At 26.2% G+C, this 21,460-nt stretch overlaps 1 non-coding gene across 1 annotated transcript; it reads right to left on the reverse strand.

Moving 5' to 3' along the window:
* Positions 1-18,606: 18,606 nt before the first annotated feature.
* Positions 18,607-18,679, reverse strand: TRNAI-AAU (transfer RNA isoleucine (anticodon AAU)). The gene has a single exon. It is a non-coding gene; the product is annotated as a tRNA-Ile (tRNA).
* Between the last annotated feature and the right edge of the window lie 2,781 nt (positions 18,680-21,460).

The following is a 21,460-nucleotide window of genomic DNA, read 5'->3' on the forward strand; positions in this document are numbered from 1 at the left end:
CATGTATACCTTGCTTTTCCATAAAATTTAACCAATTAGTTGCTAACTTTCCTGAAATAAACTCGTTTATAAACCTAGGAATCAAGACCATGAATTCTGGGAAAAACAAACAAAGAATTTCGTATTCTTCTTTGAGTTTGTATTTAGCAAGGTGCTCATTTACAGTTAAGCTTGGTAAGTCAACACTTTGCTGGGGATTTCTGGGTTTAAAAAAAAAATTGGTTATTAAAATAATAAATTCACTTAAAGGTTCTGTATATAATTTCGACGTATCCAACTTTTTTTCAACTAAAATTACAGTGCTATTAGTGTTTTCAGTCTTTTTATTTCTGTTTTCAATACTTTTTATCGTGCATATTTGCGCAATCGTGTCGACACTACCATTTTTACTGTCAAACAATAAACTCATATCTTTATGTATATTCGGATTACCGATCTTTGCAATTTTATGTTCATGTCCAATAGAAAAATCAATTTGTGCATTCCTATCATCATTAACATACGCGATTTTTAAATGTGCACTTGATTGTTCATTAATATTTGTAAACGTGATTTGATTTATGGATTTTAATTTATCTTGAAAGCTAAATATTTCAGAAATCATAATTGGAATACCAACGAATTCTAAATAGCCACAAAGATTGTCATCATAGATTTTTCTCGTAGTTTATCAATAAAAATATCAGAATGTAGACCCTTAAATCTCAATATTTCATTTTTACCCTCAGCATATTTTGATATAATCGGATTCAGTATTTTCGACTTATGGCCTACTGACATGTCTATAGCATTTTGCCTTTTTGCGCTTTCTTCATTCAAAAGCTTTCGTACCTTCGATCTTACCAGATTATGCGTTCCATGCGCGTAACTGAATGAATAATCTGTAGAAATATACCCTCATCCTTGTTTTAGGCAAAAACCAATTTCACTATGATGATTGGCTACCATCAAATTATGCATATTTCGTGTTCCTGAATATGTCATACTTGATTGATGCTCCAAATTTCTCGTAAAAAAAAGCAATAAGGATTGTTTCTGTTCGTTAAGAGGTTATTCGCTAGATGTGCTGCTGGAATTTCTTTTCCTTTGGCATTGCTGAATGTTGTATCAGGCGCTATATACTCACCATTTTCTCTATCTTTGTGGCTTTTTGCACCGTTATAACAAGTGCTAGTTTTATAATAGGCTGTAAATTGATACAAATACGAAATTCTCGCAACCAGAAATAAAATCATTTTTATGTGGGGTAAATTAGAAAAATATAGAGAAATAAAATGCGGATAAATCAATGAATTTAATTTCCGTCTCACTTGAGTATTTAAAAATATAAAATGAGTTTGAATATAAGTAAAATGAAATATTCTGAACATTTAATCGTAATTTCTTACTTTTTTAAGAAAGAAAGATGTTGAATACGAATCATTAAACTTTCAAAATCGAAAAACGATGGTTAATTAAACTTATAAATGTTTTTTTGTGTATTGTTGCTTGCATGAAAGCAAATAAATTATTGATTTTAAAATTTATATGTGTTATTTAGAAAACAGTTTAATCACAAAATATATAATTTTTTCCCAAAAAGGGAGAATATCAACTTGTTCGGTCATTTGACTAATTTAGAATAAGCAAACAATAATTTACCGAAGTTCCCTAAAGGACAAATAAAAAATATTTTTTACGCAATTCTATAAAATTATAGAACGAAAAGAATTATTTAATTATAAAACACAATTAAAAAAAAAAAGTTTATGTTATCGTATGCGATGCATAAAAAGACAATTAAAAAGACGCATCATGATACTTATGGTTAAACATAGTTTCAATAACTTTTTGTCTATATAAAAAAAAATTTCGAAAAATTTCAAACAGCTGTTTCCATCACAATTCAATTTCTTAATTTTAGACTGTTTATTTTTTATTTTAAGTTTAATCTTTAAAACATATTGATGAAGTTTAAAATATTCAAACGCACAAATAGATAGTTATAGAATGTTTAAAGTCCCATATAGGCGCAATTTGACCAATAAAAGTAAATAAATATTGATTAAGACGCCAAATTAGATCTATGTAAAATACACGTAATTAAATTTAAACTCTTGATATGAAAGCATACGAATATAACTTAATAACATACTAAAATATGATTTATTCACGGAAATCATTGTATTTAACAATGTTTAATATTATGTCGTAATTAGTAGTTGTATGTTTACTTTTATACTGTTCGTCTGTTCATTATTGGATGAAAATATTTATAATACAGAATGTATATTTATGATTTGAAATTCATCTAGTTTGAGAAAATCAGTTTTCTCGGATTTAATTCTGATTATTTTGTAATGTGACAAGCCAATCTTGACAAAATAGCTTTAAATTCTTCTATTTTGTGATTCATAATTATTCTTGCGTTTTCAAGTTACTTGTTCTCATCTTATCTCCATGTAACATGAACTTCGTTAATAGTACTAACTGCCAGCAGTACTAATATAAATGTTTTTGTATGCTTTAATATACGAATTGTAATAATTAAGAGTCTATAGTGTTTGATTGATAAAAGTTTATTTTTTGTCATAATTGTGTACAAATCTTTATCTCTTTTATACTTCGATTCTTCCACATATAATAAAAATACATTATGATTAACTTGTGCCGATGCACAATTAAATACAATTATCAGCCTAGTTCATGTATTTTACTAACAATTTTGCTGTGTAGCTATACGTTTTTTGTAACTTAAAAAGTGTTGTTTTATTGCTGTACCTTGACTTTGATGAAATTATTGCAAGTTAAATAGCAAAACATGTTGATTATAACGCATAGACCTGATTTATGTTTTAAACGAGTTCAAGACCATTATTTCCATACTTCTCTTACAACAGAGCTATATAGGCTATATATCTTAAAACGCTCTTGTTGAGAATTGCTGTGTTTTTATCTTGAATTTCAATTTAAAATTTCCATATTTATTCATTTCGTTTAAATGTGTTTTGAACTATTATTTGAAATGAAAGTCTCAATGTTCATGGTCAAAAAAAATGTCTAAATATATTATTAGATACAAATATTTTATATATAAGTTGAGAAACCGCATTTTTTAGCTGGTGGGATAAATGTTCTACGAATTGTAAGTGACTTGTGACATTTTTTTTATGAATATTTTCCACGCGTAAAAAGGCATGTATGTTGCATGATATTATTCTATCAATATGAATCTTTAATTCTTTTTGGTTTGTGTGTGGGGGATTGTCTCGATGTTATACAACAGATTTGTTTCTACTCTGTCGTTTCATGCGTATAAGTATCCACGGGTGAGCTTACTATCAGGATCCTTATGCTTGCTATCGAAGAGAGTATGTATTTATTGCTATACATAGTCTTTATGTATAAAAGAGCTTCTGGTTATTTCTGGTCAGCTTAAAAATTGGTGAATACTAAAGAATTTGTCTTTCTTGTATTTTGTTGCTTTAATATATGCTATGTATACTTAACCTCATGTATTTAAGTATTCAGATGAGTATTATTGTATAAATATACAATTACGAGAGTTCTTACACATTTTTTTTCTGCTAGAATCGTACATGAGACGTAAATTTAAGCATATTATAACTTGAAAGCTAAACCTAAAAATCTAGCGTATTAATCGGGTCATGGCATAACTTATATTCTATACTTGTAACAATTTATTTTTTTCCAACAGTGAACTTTATCGAATTTATGCTATCATTTTCTCTTTATATGGCCGCTTAGTGGTGATTTATTTTCGTATTTCTGTTATGTTAGTCTGCGGTCAGAAATGTATAAAAAAACTTCGCTAGAATTTTCTTATAGCTTTTTTTAGGTCACAGCGCGACATTCTCTAATTTGAGCTTGACTTTGTTAGCTTAAACAACATTTACAGAATATTGCGTTTTCCTTTATTAAGAGAAGGCATTTTTGTTTAGAATAAGAATAGCAATATATAAAATAATTCGTCATATCTCTAGATTCTGCGCATGAATTGATTTTTATATGAAAATACAATAATATCATCCAAAATAAGAAAACACAAATATTTTTACCACAGTTTTAAAAATTTTATGCAATATTTTTTTCAAAATGTACCGGTTCCGTTTTAAATGACATGTGTCTAAATTTAAGTATATAGCAAAGGTTTTTGCTCTTTGTAGCGTTTTTATTTTAATTTTATTTGGCATCAGAGCATTATAATTACCGCTTTTGAAAACAAGAGTAGATAAAATAGAATATTATACTACATTCTATTTAATTTTTTACATCGAATCTATATTTTGTATAATTTATTTTATAAGGGAAATAAATGATATTTTGCCTTATAGTAATGCAAAGTCTTTGGTGGCATCTATGTTCTAGAGTATAACATGATCTAAACACAATATGTTGCGCAATCTTCTTGACATTAAAATTTTGCAATATTCTATCTATCTTCTTTTGTATAAACTGTTCATATGCATGAGTAAACGTTAATTGATTTGCCCATACTCTGGTGATCTTTTTCGACAATCCACTGCTCGCCATATGATGACAATTGTTTTCTCTTAGTTATATTATCAGCAAAGAACTATTTAATTGTCATCTATTAAATCTATCTTTTGCAATTCTTATTGCTAAGCTTAAGTTATGCATTTCTAGTAGATATTATTCTTCTTGCCAGTTGAAATTCATAGAAATCGAAATTTGTGCATGAAGTTGTCACCCAAGATTTTTTATTTCAACTCTGTGTATATGAATAATCATAAGAAATTTTCTTATTATTATCAAAAAACTTGATTTCATATCGCATAATATTAGTTTTCCTTTTTTTGCACCTGGTATAGGTAGAATGTCTCGTTTTATAAGTTATGTATTACATTTAGAACACGAAAATAAAATATGATAGATGTATAGACACCAGAGAAAACAGTAGAATTACAAAAAAGAAATACATAAGATATGTAACGCGTTTATATACATTTTTAAATTTTTTTGGATAATTCCTTCTATAGTAGGTACAATAACATGTTGTTAAGACCATATGGAATTTTCCTGTTATCATCTTTTTCTTGATCGTTTTTTCAGAAAAGACAGGCTTTTTAAATCTTTTGATATTACCATTCAATGCCTTCCAATCATTTAAACAAAGTATAAATTAAGGTCGTGTTTTTGAATCTCCATGCACCTCGCTTGTTATTATCTTTATTTATTTAATATTTATTACACTTATTCATCTTTTTTTTGTTTTGTAATATTTTTTTACCATTTAATATTGAAATGTATTCATGCTGATTTTTTGATCATTTGATAAATAATTATAATCAAAGTATATTTCACATGCTATTTTTTATAATTTTGCCTTAGATTCATCGATTTCTCTATCACAAAGTTCATAAATTCTCGTGTGTTCAGGCATCTAGTATCATAGAATCTCATAACTAGCTTCTTTTAATATTATTTTTTTCGAAGTTATTCATGTTCTAGTGTCAATCTTATGAAATGATTAAGTAAATTAGCATTGCTTAAAAGTCTTGTTTCATATTTATCTATAAAATCTTTTAACGTTTTCTATGTTCTAACTTCATAATATATGCACCCACTCATGTTAGTCTTGGCTTTAGGTATTACTGTTTATGCCTGAATCAAGTACAAGCTGTATTGTATTATAATTTGCTATTTATATTTAGTCATGGGTCTTTCTTCTTCTCCAACTTTAATAGTACGAAGAGAACTACATCCTTACGCCATTAAGATTTTATTACATTTCATATTACTTCAGCTCCATTCATATATGTATAATAAGGCATATTAATAATAATAGATAGTTAGATTTATTCACAAGGTTAACTTCATGGTAGTAATATTACAATCTAATGACATGCACAATTTGATGGATTTCATGTGCCATGTGCGAATTATTCTTATGGCTGTCTACATTTTTAGAATTCCCCTTATTATATTTCCAAGACCTAGCAATATAACATCCTTTATTAATCGCAAAGTTTGTATATTTGCCGTGATCTGTCGTGACTTTATGTTCCTTCTATTAAAGATAATATAATATATTATAAATATCACAACAAATAGTAATAGAAGTCTAAAACGCAAAAAAATATAAATATTTCTCTAATTATTATTTTTTGCATCAAGCGGTAAAAAATTTTCGTGTATTTCTTAAAAAATTTAAGAAACGTGTTGTTTGAAAAGAATGCAAAATAAAGCGAGTAATCATTTATTGCCTCTCATTTATGCATACATAATCCGCGTAAGTTGAAGATGATTACACAAAAAAATCATTTCTATGAACAGTACGATCGTATTCCACTATAAATACTGATATCATTTAATTAACTTATTATCATTCGATGCATATCAAAAATTTTAAATAACTTGATGATAAGTCTCTATAATGTTTATAGAAAATTTAATGTGGAGAGATTTATGAACTGTTTATAAAAAATAGTAAGGGGTTCGAATATGCAAGAGTATATACAATACTATAGTATTATATATATTATTTAATATCATTCAATAACTTTCATGCTGTACTTTTTTTATAATAATGTGGCTGAAATCAAGTTTATTCGATTTTTGCCTATATGTAACCTATGTTTTATGTGATTCAAACTAATATGTAAAAAAAAGATTTATTATTATAAATTATAAACATTTTTCTATCTTAACATTCAAGACCTCTTCATATGCAAAGAATTCGATAGACTGAGAGATTGAAGAAAAATAATCTAGCTAAATATAGTAAATTCTTTGAGAAATCAGAAAAAAAACAGAGCAATAAATAGACGAAAAATTTAAAAAAATTCGCAATTTTGTTACTGTCTTTCTATCATACTGTGAATATGAATTAAAACTGCCACCTGTTTAGAATACATGGTTTAGTACGGTCTACAATACTTAAGAAAAGAGATGCGAACCCAAGATACTGCATCTTTACAAGTAATGAAATAACCTTCTTCGACTACTCTGGTGAATTAAGCACAAAATTTTCTATAAATCAAACTATTGCTGCACATACTTAAAACGGTATGATAAATATTCATTATAAGTTTTTTTGTTTATAAAAAAATAATAATGTTGACAAAAATTATATTTATAAAAAAAATACTGCAAGAATTTTGAGCTAAATATATTTTAAAACAAAAAGTATATATTTTAATGATCGTTTAAAAAAAATGACATACTTGATAAAAATGAAGGCTTTAAAATTATAAATCTGCCAAAGCTGGGAATTAAAATTTCTTCTATTGCACAGTTTTTAGCTTTAATTTGCTACTTTCATATATATTGAGTACATAAATACTTATAATATATAAAAATAGAATAAAATAAAATACGTTTTTATTTTTATTTTTTTTTCAAAAAAATAGATGGATTTTTACATTGTGCATTACTATTAACGTTTTTTGATATGAAAAATCTATTAAATTTCGTTTATAACTATTATTTTCATTTGTGTGGTGTTTGCATTGAAAAATTGTGTGTTTTTTATATTATTTTATACAGGTAAAATTATATCAAATCTTATTTAATTTTTCAAATTCTATTATAATCATTTTTATTTTCAGTAGTATGGATTTGGATAACAGAAAAGCCGTACAAAAGAAATAAAGTAGCATATACAATAAAATTGGTTCTATTAGAATGAAGAGAGCAGAAAAACGGAAAATAAACTTAAAACATAAATTGGTATTTCGAACATTCTGATTATAAAAATAATTTAAAAAAATGCATTTCCTAATGAAATTATTTGTATAAAGTTTTCAAAAAAAAATATTCTGAGCTTTTGGCAAGCTCAACGCTTTAGTTTTAAGAAAAAAATGACTTCTGTAACATCAATTTTGCGTTGTATTTCTTTACATCTAGTAAAGAAGCTAATGAATATAATTCTTAGAAACAAAAAGTGTGTGCAAAGACCCGTTTGAAAATTTAATTAAGAAACTATAAAAAAGTTGAAAAACAAAAGCAATAATATTCTGAAGGATAACAAAAATTTATAGTGAGAGAAAATTTCATTTATAATGTAAATGGTTTTAATTTTAAGTATTCTAAAATTATTTATTGAAAGATGTGGTTTTGAAAAGGATAAAGAAGTACTATTTCACAAGGTAAAATAAATCCAAGAAAAATATAGATAAATACGACAATACAAGACAGTTCCTGAAACTTATTGTGCATGACTTAGAAAGCTAAGATTGTACAGTTATTTTAGTTGACATATAAAAAGCTTTTTTAAAAAAATAAATGATTGGAAAAAAATTACATTAAAGTAGTGAAATATAAACATTGAAAACTGTAACACACGAATCGGGTTGGCGCTCTGTTGTGGCACAAGATGCAAGGACTTTTATAAAAAGACCTGGCGAAAGTATGCGACGGCAGAACAAAGTCTTAGACTATATATAGAATTTACATATCTTAAAAAAGTAAATTTAAAATAAATAAACCGAAAAAGAAAACTGACCCAAAAAAACTTTAAAGATGTGATTTTCTGCAATTAAACGTCGATTTATGTATCGCAAAATACAGCTTTGTCGTACATTTTTTATAAATGAAAAAAATGATTTGAAAGCTTATGAGAAATTGAATTAAAGAATCATGATGGATGATTTTATTTAATTTACTTAAGCAGTAGTTTTAAAAGTTTACTTATTTTTATTGTCATTAAAAATATAAGATGGTCTGTTTATTGCCTTTCTAATAATTTGATTACACTTGTTTACTATTTATCTAATTTAAAAGCAGCTGATTCTTATGGGATCAATAACGATATATTAAAGTCAATGGGTTTTTGCATATACTTAATCACGATTATATCGCTGAAAATTATTTAAAAAGAGAATATAAATGAAAGGTGATATAAAGCTAAAAATTATCACATTCCTTTAAATAATTATTTAAAAGGTATTTGGGATATAATCTGCATATAATACTAATTAAAAGTAAAGAGGAGATGAAAGAAAACAGCTGTAAATAGACAGGCGTTACATTATGTTTGAAAAACAATTAAGTACCGTACAACGGGTGTGAGGTACTACCGGGCAAGCGCAAATTTGCACGGCAATAGATATGAAATTAAGCATCGAATGAGTATATCAAGGACTGATTTAAAGATTAAATATATCCAAAAAATCAAAGTTGTTTATTATTAAAGCATTATCATTACTGATAATTCCAGAGGCTGCATATAATTTTATAGGTGTGTTGATAAGAAAATGCAAAATTTTTGTATTATAAATCAAGAAAAAAATCCAGTAACAGTAAAATATAGGTGTTTTTAAGGTATTTTTTTAATCATTTCTATTGGTACTGTGCATTGGGAAACATTATGTATATTACCTAACAAAAATGTCCTTATATTAAATATTATTTTTTATTATTATATTTACGTACAAAATATTTCTTATTCTTATTAAATATATAGCATGTAATTAAAGACATAATAAACCTGTAAATTTACCAAAATTTAAAGTGAATTTCTTCAATTGCATTTTTCTAAAAATAATTTAATCAAGTTAGCAATAAATGATTTTTAGTAAAGTGTATATATGAATCATAATGAAGTATAAGGTAAATATCAATACCTTTGTATATCAGAATATACTAAATATGCATGATGGATGAAAGAGTTTTTTATTTGAGATACAACTAATCAAGAATTTTGAATCTAGTAAAAAAAACCACAATGGCAAAAACTTACATTAATCTATAAACATATATAATTTTACATATAAATGTACTATATAAGCGCTCCTTAATTGATTTAAAAAGACACCGCTCTAAAAATGGGTACAATTCTGGTTAGTTTTAGAAGAAAAATCTGTCACTTAAAGCCAGAAAAAAAGAATAATCTTTTTCATAAGATAAGAGCATAGGAAGTCTATAGTGTGTAAAAATTTTTTTGCTCATTATTTTTTCACCAAATAAGACATTTTATCCCTTTAAAGAAATACAACCAAGCAGAGCAGCTATATGCGAAATAAAATTTAGCAAAAAGCGCGTGATATTAATCATCGCTTCATAATATAAACACAAGAATAGACAAATATATAGAAATTAGTTATTTCAAGCTTAAGAGACTTTTATTGGGAAAATAAAAGATAAAAAACTGCATTTAAAACCTTTCAACATATACAATAACTCAATGATTGGCATATTATATTTTTCAACGTAACTATATATCATGTACTTTGTGTTAAAAGAAATATAGGTTGTAAATTATATCCAGAATACTGATCGTTTTCTTGGGAGATATGTCATTGTGTCATCATTTTGGAGAAGAATATACAAAAAGGGAAAACTTGGCAAGCCAATATTAATAAATGCTATGCTAAAAACATTGACTTATACAAAAAAAATTCAAAAGATATATTCACTTTTTGCCATTAAAGAAATAGAACAATAAAGATCCAAGAAAAATAGAAAACACTTGGTTTATGATATATTTAAAACGGACCGGCAAAAAAAAATTGATAAAAATATCCTAACGTATATAATACATCGCTGTATAAACAAGAAATTTCTATGCATAATAGATTGAAATCTTAGCACTTTAAATGAAAAACGTATAACTTGTACAAATAATCGGAGAAATTTTTTTAATGTGAAGCTAGAAAATACGATCTATTAGAAAATCAACTCACCATTTTTTAAAAATGTAGAACACGAATATTTCCATAAATAAAACTTGAAATGGAAGCGTTACAAAAATTCATAAGCTGTATATTGATGCGTTAACAATGATAACTGGAGCGGAAGCATACGCATAAACAATATGTTTTACAAAGACTCTTAGACATATCTTCCTGATAGGAGAATAAACATGAAGGAAGGTTAAGCAGATATTGAGGTAAATAGAATTATTATCTTTATCTGCTCTTTAAGCAAATCTTGAATTGTGCTTAAACAAAGATGAAAATCTTAAATAAAATTTACCCATAAATTATAAAATATTTACTTATCCCTAGTTTTAAAAATTATTTGCTGCTTTTCGGTATGTTTTGTTGTTTTAGTAATGGATTTATGGTACTGTAATGACCTTTTGAGCAATTTATTATATTATATATAAGCCTTTTAGTGTTGATAAACTGTGTTTTTTTATTATTATACAAATATTAAAATTATAAATTTTTCGTTATTTTTTATAAACTTATTATAAACACGACATGGGTGGGTATGGTTGTGTGGTTTACAAATTGAACCCCAGTGTGTGGGGTCGCAAGTTCAACTTCCACTCACCCTACTAATTTCCGAAACGAATTTACGCAAAGAAAAATACTCATGATAACGGCCAGTGAATAATTAAAGATACTTTACAAAGCATTAAAAGCCATGTGAAATAGAAGGTTGCTGTGTTAGCCGTTGAACGGTCTTTCCAGAATGAAAAAGATCCCACACCGTTCAGCAAGGATTAAGGTAAGTATAGATTGTGATTGTAGCATGTAGCTCGTAATCATAGCGATGAACAAAAAACAGAATCTCATTCGTGATAATTAATGACTGCCTCCTATGAGAAAGGGCCCGTCCACGGTGATTACGGGTAACAATGAGTGCCGGTGGAGTTCCAAAGAAAGACGCGATAGTATAGCAATAGCTTCTATTGTATTAAGCCAACTTCGTAAAAAGTAATAGAAGTATTACATAAATAAATAAAGTAAATTCGATTAGAATTTTTTAAACACGACATCAAATAAATCATAATATTTTTAAACTCAAATTTATGTATTTTAATTTTAATTTTCTGATATTATGTGGAACAGTAAATGCTCAATAATATAAAATATTCCCAGCTATAGAGAAAATTTTAAAAGTCTTTTATAATGAGCTGAGAAAATCCCCCATAAAGCACGAAAAAATATAAAATTTGTAAATAAAGCAATTAAAATTGAATATATAACCATAGATGAATTGGTAAATGCTCATTGGATGAATTCTAGAACTATCTTGTGTATAGGGTGAATTTGTTCTTCTTTATAAAAGTAATAAAAATAAAGAGATATTTATTTATTTGTTTATTTTTCTTTTTATCGATTTTATCTATTTAGACGTGGTCAGCGTGTTAGGAATATTGCACAACTCCTTGATTCATCTTTTGACACATTCCCCTGATCTATCTTCAACAAATGCTTTTCTTCTCTCAAATGAGATTAGTTCAAGTGTCTTGAGGAGTGTATGAGCTTGCATGAATGCTTCCACTTCTTTTGGGATTTTACACTCCCTAACATATTTTTTATGATATTTTGTGACCACATCATCCTAAGTCAACACATATGGTACTATTCTTGTTTGAAATTTGTAAATTAAACTAAGTTCATTCGCCAAGATGTCATACTTCCTATATTTTTCTTTCTCAACTTTGGTTAAGTTATCAAGGCTGTTTATACCTATTTCAATCAGCGTAATCATATTTTCTATTTTATCGTATAAAAAAATATCAGGTATATTTTGTTTGATTAAAATATCTGTTTTTATCTGGGTATCAACTTTTATTTCTGCATTTTCGTATTCGCAGATCTCTTTTACTGAGTTGATTCTGATCTTTTTGGTCTTCTTGAAGTTGTATCGTCTTATTAGAAGGGAGTGAAGAAATCTTAGAATTTATTGTTTAACCGCGTGTAATCATGATCTAACATTTTCACGCATCTTGTTGCAAGATGATCAATCGTTTTAATGGCTTCGTTACAATGTGGGTATTTTATCCTCACACCGAATAACACATTTCTGTCGACAAACAGCAAAAAGTTTAATTTTACAAAATAATTATATATATTGTAAATCAAGCTTTCTATTATATAAGGTGGTTTATCTATTTAAAAAAGAATTTTACTATTTTACAAAGAGCAAAAGATGCATGTATTTAACATTGTAAAGAAACTAAAGATATATTCTATTATAAAAATTGATAAAAATATTTATAAAAGCGAAATAGATATTAAAATTGCTTTTTTCAGGGAGCTAGAACTAATTTCCACTATTTTATTGATTTTCATACAAAATCACAGGAATATTTGTATAAATTAATTAAAATCAAATTCTTCTAAGTGATTTGTGTTACATTCTAGAAATATGATATAAAGATATGGCGAAAAATGTTAAACATAATGAGTTATATGAATAGATATGCATATTACGTCAAAAAAGACAAAAAAAAACTCCAAAAAAATGCATATATTCCATAAAAAGGTGTGTTAAATATTTTATTTTGCCCTTTTCATTGTCGTATCGCTAATCTTTATTTTAATTCTGAGTCTTATAATGTTTGTATGAGAGTGTATGGACATTGTATTATGTTTATTTTTTTTGAATTTAAATTAAAAATTATTTTATGAATACCAAGTCCCAAATTTACATAATTATATATATTTCACATCTCTAATAGCAAATATTTACATTTTTTAATCACAATATTTAATACAAATATGCAATGCTTTTTTCACCGTTAAATTCAGAGCGTAACCTTGTTATATTTGCTTATAGGTAGTTTTACAATATGGATGGTATTTTATTTATCTTTTTCATTAGCACATCGTATATTATGTCTTCACAGTTGTAAGCAGATAACTCGGATGTTAATTCAGAGTTACTTGATGAAAAAATAAATGATAAACTAATAAAAAAAATTTAAATTTTTTATACAGTTATAGTTTTTATTTCAATTATAAGTTTCTAAAGGTATTATAAAGATATAAGTGTTGTTTAATTTGCTAAAAATTTTAATCAAAAAACCCCTAAATTCATATATACAATCGAATCGCCATAAAAACCATTAAAAACTAGAAACAACAAATATTGGGAGCTATAAGCAATTTTTTGCTGTTTTTAATAGGAAATATAAATAAATCAAAATGTCTCACAAATAAAGGTATGCCTTACATCTAAAAAACCCATTTCTTAAGGTTTTAAATTAACATATACAGCCTTAAAAAGAATAGTGATTTTTTTAAGGTTTTTGATACTCATAAATAGCAATTTTATCATTCTGAAAATTTATTTACTCCAAATATACGATAGATATCTATTATCTAAGCTATAAAATTATATATTGTAGCTTTAAGTAGATCATGCATATATAATAATAAACTTTTATATTCTAACCAGTAAACTTATCTGATTCCTTCAAAGTTATTATTTCTTATGTATCTTATCCACACAAAAAATCACAATAAATTTCATTATGTGATGCGTTATGTTTATGTTCAGTAAAAAGGCTGGATTCCATTTATGGCTAAATTTGATTCTTTTTGTCTGTATTTTTAGTTTGAAAACCAAATCTGTCACTAAAGCATAAAAATCATCATATGATAAATCTATGAGTATTGGCTTATCAAATCTAATATATAGAGCTTAAGGGGTGTATAATTTCAAGTGGGCTTTTTTTATATACTACTTGTTTTTTATTATCTTTATATACCCTATTAAGACATATTTTAAATGATTTATGTTGCACACTTTTTCGTATTTTATAGAAATCGATTTTACTATGATGAAAAGCTTTTTAAAAAACACCATATTTATTTTTAATTATAAATAATTGCATAGAAAGTTAAAAAAGTTTATTCGAATATTTTTTATTGATATTTTAAATTCTCATTATTCTTTTTCTCGAGTTGACTAAGTATATTTAAAGAATCTTTTTTTTCTAATTCATCTTGCCTAAACATCAATTTTAATCTATTACTGGGTTTATAATTAGTGCAATAGCAAAGTTCTGTTATATAAGAATATTGTATTTCAAATATATTTTCGTTTGATGATGATAAGTTTAAGTGAATTCCTTTTTTTTCTGAGCACGATCTATCAAAAATCTTGATTTGATTCATAGGACCAAATTTCATGCAGATGTCGTCATTCTGAATTGCATTCTGTGCTGGAATATGGATGTTTTTTATTTTAGATACTGTTTGAGCTTCGCATTTTTGTATCAAAAACAAAATGTACGTATTTTGATTGAAAATAGATCTCGAAGATACAAAAGTAAACGAACTCATGACATTAAGAATTTCTATAATATTTTCATTTAGAATAATGCAAAAATCGGAAATTCTAGAACAGTATTCAAAATAATTTTTATTTCCGATAAAAACTGTAATTTCCTTATCCAAAATAAATTTTTTAACAATTTCAATAAAAAGGCCACTACATGGTTTTTTTTCTTGTAAGGCAGAAATATTGTATTCAATATAATCGCGAATGTCGTGAGTATAATATAGACCACCAACAACTGAATTTTTTTCAAAATAGTTTTGATTTCCTATTTTTACATATCCATAGATACAGCAGCCATATTCTAGAATGCAGTTGCTTCCTATTGATGAATTCTTATATATTTTAGCACGATTTAATATAATAGTTTTATTTCCGACATGCACATTCGTAGCTATCAAGACATCGGTACCTATGTATACTTGATTTCCCCATACAAAACCCTTTCCTATTTTTGCGGTTTCATGTATACAAATAACATTTCTTTCTCCATTTACATCAGAAAAATATATATTATGGTTTTTACAGAATTTATGATTGACAAAAATGTATAAATTTTGAACAGAAATTTCGTGATTAGGATTAAGATCTGTAATTTTAAACCATCCAAATGGTAATTTCTTAATATCATGAACTTTAGCAAGATCATCAGATAAGTCTTTTAGAAGCTTGATTCTTCCGTGTATTGAATTTATAATTTTGTAACTTCGATGTACAGTTTTTACTAACCTTCGCTTTAATTTGTTTATAAATACATGATCTTCAGTCTTCATCGTCGTTGAAACAATGTTATTTTGCCGTGATACTTTTCTATATTCTGTTTCCAATTCAAATTTATCAAATAAACGTTGCTTGAAATTGCTACATTTATTAATTATGTCGAGATTCATATATTCAGGAGAATCGCAATCTAAACTATTGCTATCGTCAACAAACAAGTTAAAGTACTTCACAAATTCTGATAAAATAAGATTTCTATTTAATGGATATCTATCACTTTGCTCTTTCTTCTTTGTGTTTTGACTTTCTAAACAATTATTAGAGGTACTCAAAGGTGCGCAAGCATCCACAGAAGGATTATACGGTAGTTTTATGCCTGTAATTTGTTGTTCTATGTGATTATCAACATTTTCAGTGGGTAAAAATTCATTAAAGGTTCTAATCGTTGGGTTGAGTAGGTGTGGAAAAGGTGAATAAAAGGGTCGCACGGGCCCTATAGAAACCATTTGTGTACCGTTGTAAGTATTTTCAGGTTTAATTTTGGTGCAAAAAAGGTTTGAAATTGTATAATCTCCAGATAAATTTGGATAAAGAAATACCTGTGTATTTTCTTTATAAGGTCCATGGGTTATTAACGTTTGTCGTGAATGTGTTCCTGTATTAAATTGAGGAATCGGGCAACTATATCTGTCAGCACTGTATTTATTCTCGGTATTCAAATAATTTTGCCCGATTTTTGTTTTTTTTTCTTTGTTCACATTCGGTTCTTCAGACATCATCAAATATAGCAAATATAAAAAAATCATCATGGGTTGTATTTTTTTTGGATTTTAAAAAAATACTTGAATCTAACTACCTAATATGATTTAAGGAAGATATAGGTAAAGTCAACTTGACAGTTAAATTCCACTTTGATATAAAGGTAATAATATTGAAAAATTAGAAAACCAAAAGAAGTTATAGATTTCTAGGCAAAAAAATTAGAAAATTGATGCATATTCTATTCTTAAAATCATATTTTGCAATATAATTTTTTGTTTTAAAAACATAGTAAAATTATATGACTCATATTGGGCACAGAAAGTATTTATTCAAAGTGTCTGTTATCTAAAAATAAAAGAAGCTAAATGTCATTATAATCAATTTCTTTTTGGGTAAACATTTCCTTGATTATTGTAATTACATTTAATTTTGATAAGCTGTATAATTCAATATTTACTTTATTATGATTTTCTTATATTTTTGATGTAATTGCATATTTTCAAACATAGGAAACTACCATTGGAAATTCTTTGAAATCTAAAATTATTTTCATTTTAATATTTTAGTTTACTGCTTAGTTTGAATAAGTTTATCATCATTTACATTTATAAAACTATCATAAACATTCAAATTGTGATTTTCTGTTAGATTACACAAATGATATGTCGAAGGCTTCAAAGATGATTCAATATAAAGCGCAGAATAAATTTATATTTTCTGAATGGATTCCGCAAATGGTATGTCGAAGGCTTTAAGATAATCCTTATGAAGCGTAGCTAAATTTACATTTTCTTCTGATAAAAAAACAAACATTTATCAAAAAGATAACTTAATAATATATACTTACGCTTCATTATCTTAATTTTAAAATCTTTAAAAGCAATTTTCCCGCAATGGAAGTTAATTAAAAAAATTTAAAATCACGACAAGCATCCTATTTACTATTTATTCTATTATGGTATCCTGATTTTTTGATTAAAATAACTTTTATTTTTTTAGAGTTCTCTAATTATTTTTATCATAATTTCTGAAAAGCATAAGGTTGGTTTATCCCATATAAAATCCGAGAAATAATAATGAGTGCCTCCCAGTATATAATCGTGCAAAATTCATAAGTTTAAGAGATTATGTGTTTTTTATAAGGGTATTATTCATGTTATAAACTTATGGAAGATAATAATACTGGTTTTTCAATCTACCTTACTATAAGCTAATCTAAATTTATCCTTCAAAAATGTTCTTAAATTTATATTTTTAAATTATCTAAATTAACAGCCGATTGTAAATATTCATGTATAAAGAATAAAAAATTGGCATGATATAGGTCTTATATAAGGTGCTTTTAATCCCAACCGGAGTATAAACATATCCACAAACTATAAAATTTAGAAATGTACTTGCTTAATTAACATTTTAGGAAGTGATACATATTATAAGGACATAAGAAGACGTGACTAGAAGAAGAAATATAAATTGACAGAATCTTGTAATTCATACTTCTTTGAAAAGGAAATACATGGTAGAAGGATGTAGCCATGATGATACTTGAAAAGTACAATAGTATTTGATTACAGTCGAAATAATAAGTCTCTAAGAGAATAAGTCCATGGAAGTGGTTATAAGGATGAGTAGACTTGAAAGTGTATAATATTATTAGGTTTATGCCTCAATAAATAGTATTTTATATTTATGCATTTCAAAGATGATTTATTGGAAGGTTTTAATAAAATTGCCCTATACAACATTCATATTTTTTACTTGTAAAATATAAACAAAGCAAAAATTAATTTAATTTAGAAACTAGCTATACGATTTATGTTTGACCCCACTAATCGGGTCGCCGCTACGGATAACACCCCCAATATACGAATAATGGGCTTGACAACTTCCACATGCTTTCGGGAATCAATTAAAGTTGTTTCAGTGCCACAAACAAGTCTATGTTATGTTTAAAGACGGTAGCTTTTTCACTTCGGATTAAATTATCAACATTTGCTGTATGTTATAAGCTAGAGTGGAAAAATTAAATGTTTTGTAATTAAAAATGGGCGTACGAGGAAGTATTTAAAATAAAATCCTATAATTGGAGGATTCCGTGTCGAATTCATACAGTAAAATTCTTTTTTTTGCAAAACTTGATGCTTCCGAGCGGGATTGAACCGCCGGCCTTTGCGTTATTAGCACAATGCTCTACCGATTGAGCTACGGAAGCTTCATAAATCACGAATAAAATCATGAATAATACGTTAATTATTTCTTAAACAAATTTACAAAAACGAAGATCTAAAAATATAAGTGATTAGAAAATAAAAAGATTTGAAAGAATATAAAAATGAAATATCTATATGGACAGGAAACGACTACAAATTAATTATAGACTATGTATGAAAGAGACAAATGTATCTACTTGCATTTAAATATAACAGAACTAAATATTGCATTTGTAGAGTGTCAATATTTGCATAAATTATACGTATATGATATCTTAATTTACATATATAGAAAGATCCGTACAATGAAATTCAAATTTAAGATGCTCAACATAAATAATTTGAACAATCTAAATAGAAAAAATAATAATAATAAATGAACAGGGAAATCATTATCTAAATATAATCATAATGTGATGGCAAAAAAAAAAGGTACTATAATCATTAAGCATGGAAATGTATATCATGGGGTACAATTTTATTGCAATAATATTTGAAAGCGTCAATCTTTCGTATTTAAGCAGATTTTAGATGTTTTTACTATAAGTATACCCTTTTAACCATCTATTTTTTTTAATTACTGTTTTAAAAAGCAGACGACAAGACGAGAAGTAATTTAAAAAGACAAAATAAAATTTACATAATCTACCTTTGGCAAAAAACATTAGCTGTTTTATTTGTGTTTGGCTAAGATCTTATGATACGATCTTGATAAATAAATTGGGATAAGGTTGAAGAAATAGGGGAAAATGTAACCAATTTTTCAATCCTGACATTAAATGAACACATTTCAATCTATCAGATACCATATTTTTTTTTAATAATATTATTTAATGAAAATAGATATAGAAAGATATCAGAACTTTTCATTTCAAAAAAAAAATGTTTCAAATAAAATAAATATCTGACGACAAACAAAAATAATAATATATCTAACTGTAAAAAAGGGATTGCGATGATAACATTTACTTTTAGTTAAAAAAAGTATATACAACGGCGCGCAAAAGTGGGGTACATGATAGATAATGTGCGTCTTTTGAAAATGGTAGAAAAAGGAGAAATATTAAAAATACGTTTTTATTGGTTAGAGCCCTTAAAATGAGCAAAAAATCATTATATTTGAAAATATTATGCATCTTTGTTCTAAAATATATGCGGTGTGAACAGGTCATGAGATTCAATTTGCATCAGTTTCAATTATCAACAGCCAAATAAATTTTGTGTTTTTGAACTATGTAACCATGGGCAAACATACACTGTTAAAGGCAATTTTTAATATCTGATAAATTAATACAGAAAGAATTTCACACACGGAAAACTGTTGTATTCTATTTAATTTTGGCAATTTTTTCGAAAATGCAACATCCTGAAAAATAGTATTATTCTATTAAAAAAACATATAAATTTAGAATTATGTTTTTGTATACTCTGTTTTGTAGTTATTGCATAATACCTATTAAAAATAAAAAATTTTAAGAAATCTCCCAATTTACATTAGAAAATAGGCTAATCAAAATAAAAATTGTGTCAAATTTCCGTTCAAGGTTCATACAACATTTAGTCATTTACCACTTCTAAATTTCCTAATATTTAGCTTCTTATGTCATTCTCTTCAATTATCTGATTATTTTGATAAATAATTTTTTTTTTTAATTTATTTTGTGTGTCATGTATAAAAAACAAGGTACCTATACAATAAAATTTTTACTCAAAAAATACAATTTCTTATTCTTTTTTATGTATTTATTTCGTATGGGATTAAATTTTTCTATTTTTTCATGTTCAAGTGAACTATATTTGCATTTCGAACATAAAAATATTGCATCTTAAGTTGTTTTTCATGTGGGCATGTAAAAAAATTGTAATATCATATCGTTCTAAAATTAATGTCTTATTAATATTTTAACTAAGGTCAAAATTTTTTTCAAATATTCTGATTCTTCATTATATATTAATATGAAATAATCGATATAATACTGGTAATAAAAAGATATCAACGAAGATATTTTATAGTTTGCATATTTCGCATTCAAATGAAAAAAATACAAAATCTTTATATGTGATTTTTTGATTCTCTAAGATATTTTTTTGAAATCGATATATTGGTTAGTTTAAATGATTTATGGAAGTTTTAATAAGATAATACACATAAAGACCCATATTAGAATGTAATCTTCCTTATAATATATAATTCTGTGTGTCAAAAATATATAAAAATGACGTATTCAAATCGACAGAGTGGAATTGTACCAAGGATTGCACTAAACTTGATCTTTTTTTTGTAAGAAAAAACTATGAATAGTAATGCTACATATAATATTTATTTCATTGATAATGAGCTATACTAACCATAATATGAAAAATTTTCATGCATTAAAAATTTATATCTTACAAATAATATGAAAAATTTTAGATTTTTGATGCAATAAGTGGTTAAGAAATTCGCACAAATGAAGTAATATTATTAGAATAATCTAAATTCAAGCCCAAAAACGATATTCTTTATATTATATCTGATCAAATAACAGATATCAATGGTGGGGTTGTGCGTAGAAACGGGTCAAATATGCTAAATCGGTATATTAATAAAAAAAAGCCTCATATGTAATAAATATTACATGCACAAAATTGGCATGATTTTCGATTTTTTTCAGCATTTTCGTCAAAAGGGTTTTGTAATCATATTTTTTCATAATAAAGTATTTGCATAAATATGAAATAGAAACAAAATTTTAAAATCATAAACATATGATCAATGCAGACAACCATATAAATGGCACCTT

This window comes from Rhyacophila brunnea, unplaced genomic scaffold, assembly GCF_057557595.1.
Source record: "Rhyacophila brunnea isolate RB1 unplaced genomic scaffold, BYU_Rbru_1.0 scaffold_45, whole genome shotgun sequence".
NCBI classification, from domain to species: Eukaryota; Metazoa; Arthropoda; class Insecta; order Trichoptera; family Rhyacophilidae; genus Rhyacophila; species Rhyacophila brunnea.